This window comes from Protomyctophum parallelum (genome assembly GCF_964188405.1).
Source record: "Protomyctophum parallelum genome assembly, chromosome: 20".
Classification (NCBI taxonomy): domain Eukaryota; kingdom Metazoa; phylum Chordata; class Actinopteri; order Myctophiformes; family Myctophidae; genus Protomyctophum; species Protomyctophum parallelum.
In genome coordinates, this window is record NC_139718.1 from 4,262,493 (window position 1) to 4,267,771 (window position 5,279).

Consider the following 5,279-nt stretch of genomic DNA (forward strand, 5'->3'; position numbering starts at 1 on the left):
ACCGGTTCCCATTGGGAACCAACCGGTGGTAAAGAACTGAACCGGTTCCCATTGGGAACCAACCGGTGGAAAAGAACTGAACCGGTTCCCATTGGGGGAACCAACCGGTGGGAAAGAACTGAACCGGTTCCCATTGGGGGAACCAACCGGTGGAAAAGAACTGAACCGGTTCCCATTGGGGGAACCAACCGGTGGTAAAGAACTGAACCGGTTCCCATTGGGAACCAACCGGTGGAAAATAACTGAACCGGTTCCCATTGGGAACCAACCGGTGGTAAAGAACTGAACCGGTTCCCATTGGGAACCAACCGGTGGTAAAGAACTGAACCGGTTCCCATTGGGGGAACCAACCGGTGGTAAAGAACTGAACCGGTTCCCATTGGGGGAACCAACCGGTGGTAAAGAACTGAACCGGTTCCCATTGGGGGAACCAACCGGTGGAAAAGAACTGAACCGGTTCCCATTGGGGGAACCAACCGGTGGTAAAGAACTGAACCGGTTCCCATTGGGAACCAACCGGTGGAAAAGAACTGAACCGGTTCCCATTGGGAACCAACCGGTGGTAAAGAACTGAACCGGTTCCCATTGGGAACCAACCGGTGGAAAAGAACTGAACCGGTTCCCATTGGGAACCAACCGGTGGTAAAGAACTGAACCGGTTCCCATTGGGGGAACCAACCGGTGGTAAAGAACTGAACCGGTTCCCATTGGGAACCAACCGGTGGTAAAGAACTGAACCGGTTCCCATTGGGGGAACCAACCGGTGGTAAAGAACTGAACCGGTTCCCATTGGGAACCAACCGGTGGTAAAGAACTGAACCGGTTCCCATTGGGGGAACCAACCGGTGGTAAAGAACTGAACCGGTTCCCATTGGGGGAACCAACCGGTGGTAAAGAACTGAACCGGTTCCCATTGGGAACCAACCGGTGGTAAAGAACTGAACCGGTTCCCATTGAGGGAACCAACCGGTGGTAAAGAACTGAACCGGTTCCCATTGGGGGAACCAACCGGTGGTAAAGAACTGAACCGGTTCCCATTGGGGGAACCAACCGGTGGTAAAGAACTGAACCGGTTCCCATTGGGAACCAACCGGTGGTAAAGAACTGAACCGGTTCCCATTGAGGGAACCAACCGGTGGTAAAGAACTGAACCGGTTCCCATTGGGAACCAACCGGTGGTAAAGAACTGAACCGGTTCCCATTGGGAACCAACCGGTGGAAAAGAACTGAACCGGTTCCCATTGGGGGAACCAACCGGTGGAAAAGAACTGAACCGGTTCCCATTGGGGGAACCAACCGGTGGTAAAGAACTGAACCGGTTCCCATTGGGAACCAACCGGTGGTAAAGAACTGAACCGGTTCCCATTGGGAACCAACCGGTGGTAAAGAACTGAACCGGTTCCCATTGGGAACCAACCGGTGGTAAAGAACTGAACCGGTTCCCATTGGGGGAACCAACCGGTGGTAAAGAACTGAACCGGTTCCCATTGGGAACCAACCGGTGGAAAAGAACTGAACCGGTTCCCATTGGGGGAACCAACCGGTGGAAAAGAACTGAACCGGTTCCCATTGGGGGAACCAACCGGTGGTAAAGAACTGAACCGGTTCCCATTGGGAACCAACCGGTGGAAAAGAACTGAACCGGTTCCCATTGGGAACCAACCGGTGGAAAAGAACTGAACCGGTTCCCATTGGGGGAACCAACCGGTGGTAAAGAACTGAACCGGTTCCCATTGGGAACCAACCGGTGGAAAAGAACTGAACCGGTTCCCATTGGGGGAACCAACCGGTGGTAAAGAACTGAACCGGTTCCCATTGGGGGAACCAACCGGTGGTAAAGAACTGAACCGGTTCCCATTGGGAACCAACCGGTGGTAAAGAACTGAACCGGTTCCCATTGGGAACCAACCGGTGGTAAAGAACTGAACCGGTTCCCATTGGGAACCAACCGGTGGTAAAGAACTGAACCGGTTCCTATTGGGAACCAACCGGTGGTAAAGAACTGAACCGGTTCCCATTGGGAACCAACCGGTGGAAAATAACTGAACCGGTTCCCATTGGGAACCAACCGGTGGTAAAGAACTGAACCGGTTCCTATTGGGAACCAACCGGTGGTAAAGAACTGAACCGGTTCCCATTGGGAACCAACCGGTGGAAAAGAACTGAACCGGTTCCCATTGGGGGAACCAACCGGTGGTAAAGAACTGAACCGGTTCCTATTGGGAACCAACCGGTGGTAAAGAACTGAACCGGTTCCCATTGGGAACCGGTTTAACCCAGGGGCTTAAGTGTCGAAGTGTACTTGAGCAGCAAGACTCTGAACCTTGCTGGTTCCGACATTCATGGTGAATGTAATGCACAATCTATGAGACGATTTGGATGATAAAATGCTATATAAATGCAGTACATTTATAAATGTACACATGGAGTAAACTAAAGACCTGGAGGCGTGATCAATGCCATTTGGCTATTCTGAGTGGCCAAAGAGAATTGATCACGCCTCCAGGTCTTTAGTTTAGGTAGGGAAGTTAGGGAATAAGACCTGGTACTTAACCCATTTAGGTCTGAAAAAAATGGTTTCTAGGCCTATATCACTCAATATTTCATGTCAAAGACCCCAAAAATGATCTGTAATTGGCCTCCGAGACCCCCCATCTGAAAATATGTCGTTCCAGGGAACCTCCAGAAGCAAAGATTTGAGTTAAAAATGTTTGTTCTGAAAAAAGAAAATCCAAATTTGAGGCACATTTTCACGATTTTTCAAAAATAGCAGACCTACAAGCTCGTAGCGCGCCACTCGGTGGCACGCTATGAGCTTGTAGATCTGCTATTTTTCAATAGCTAAAGCATAGCATAATGCTTTAACACCAAAAGGGGTTCCCGGCCAAAATGGATTAAGACACACAAAATACAGCCCCATAAATGTATTGACATTGTGGACTACCAAACAAACAGCACAAGTCATGTACAAAGAGAGCAATATGTTACTACCACTGACAGTGGCGGAAGGTTCCTATAACGGCAGTGGGTGCAGCCACGCATATTTGCGCTGCGGCTGGCTGCTATTAGCTCTTAAAAGAGCCGTTGTGTTGTGTTATTTTGCCAGTGGGTTCTTCTGCTCCTGTGCACCCCCGGAGTTGACGCCACTGACCACTGACATACAGAAAGTGACCACTGACATACAGAAAGTGACCACTGACATACAGAAACTGACCACTGACATACAGAAACTGACCACTGACATACAGAAACTGACCACTGACATACAGAAACTGACCACTGACATACAGAAACTGACCACTGACATACAGAAACTGACCACTGACATACAGAAACTGACCACTGACATACAGAAACTGACCACTGACATACAGAAACTGACCACTGACATACAGAAACTGACCACTGACATACAGAAACTGACCACTGACATACAGAAACTGACCACTGACATACAGAAACTGACCACTGACATACAGAAACTGACCACTGACATACAGAAACTGACCACTGACATACAGAAACTGACCACTGACATACAGAAACTGACCACTGACATACAGAAACTGACCACTGACATACAGAAACTGACCACTGACATACAGAAACTGACCACTGACATACAGAAACTGACCACTGACATACAGAAACTGACCACTGACATACAGAAACTGACCACTGACATACAGAAACTGACCACTGACATACAGAAACTGACCACTGACATACAGAAACTGACCACTGACATACAGAAACTGACCACTGACATACAGAAACTGACCACTGACATACAGAAACTGACCACTGACATACAGAAACTGACCACTGACATACAGAAACTGACCACTGACATACAGAAACTGACCACTGACATACAGAAACTGACCGACATACAGAAACTGACCACTGACATACAGAAACTGACCACTGACATACAGAAACTGTTCAGAGACCAGGAGGGGATTATAATTATTGCAACTTCAAAGTTAAATTTAGGCGTACAACCAGAAAAAAAAGGTTTTTGCATTTCCAATTCTGGGGTGAGATTATGGAATGGTTTCACGGTGGTGTTAAAAAAGATGTGCAAACAAACGTGAGCTCAAAGACATGATTTTAACCCATTCTGACCGGGCACCCATTTTGGTGTCGGCATCATGTTATGCTTTAGCTATTGAAAAATAGCAGATCTACAAGCTCATATCGCGCCACCGAGTGGCGCGATACGAGCTTGTAGGTCTGCCATTTTTGAAAAATCGAAGAGCGACTGACATTTTTAGAATCTGATCTCAGGTCAGAATGGGATAATGAGCTACAGGGAGGAAGACGGTGAGGGATCTCACTAGGTGTGTGTGTGTGTGTGTGTGTGTGTGTGTGTGTGTGTGTGTGTGTGTGTGTGTGTGTGTAATATTAATTTGTATGCATAGATATCACAGATTTAGTTATACAAGTATTGAATAGATGATTGAATGATATTTAGTGTTGATGGAAAGGGGGGGGGGGTGGGAGCTGCACCACTCAGTTCACACGGGTGTGATTTTTTTTATTATGTTGTACTGCTTGTTATTCTGACGTTTCTGTTTCTATTGTTTTTTTTTAACCCATTCTGACCTGAGATCAGATTCATACGAGGTTTCCACTGGACACACACTGGTCTGACTAACCCATTCTGACCTGAGATCAGATTCATACGAGGTTTTCCACTGGACACACACTGGTCTGACAAACCCATTCTGACCTGAGATCAGATTCTAAAAATGTCAGTCGTTCTTCGATTTTTTCCAAAATAGCAGACCTACAAGCTGGTATCGCGCCACTTGGTGGCGCGATATGAGCTTGTAGATCTACTATTTTTAAATAGCTAAAGCATAACATGATGCTAACACCAAAATGGGTGCCCGTTCAGAATGGGTTAATTGCTTTATTCAAATAAACATTTCAATCAATCAATCAATCAATCAATCAATCCACCAGCAATTATGTTGACAACCGTTCTCTTCTTTAGAACATTTTCAGACAACGTCCTGAAATGCCTCAATATGCCAATAAAAAAAAAAAAAACAGAATCCAAGTACACAACAATAACTTCCAAAGAAAGCCAGCATTTTCCCCCCAAAACAAATCAAGCTCTTTCTGTTCTTCGGAAGAAAAAAAAAACACACCTCGATTGAAACAGTGTTTTTGTTTTTCAAAGCAAAGCAAAGCATTTCACAGATAAATCAAGCTCTCCTCGATGGCCCAACTAAACAACAGCAAGTGATTGCAAAAGAAACAAAGAAACA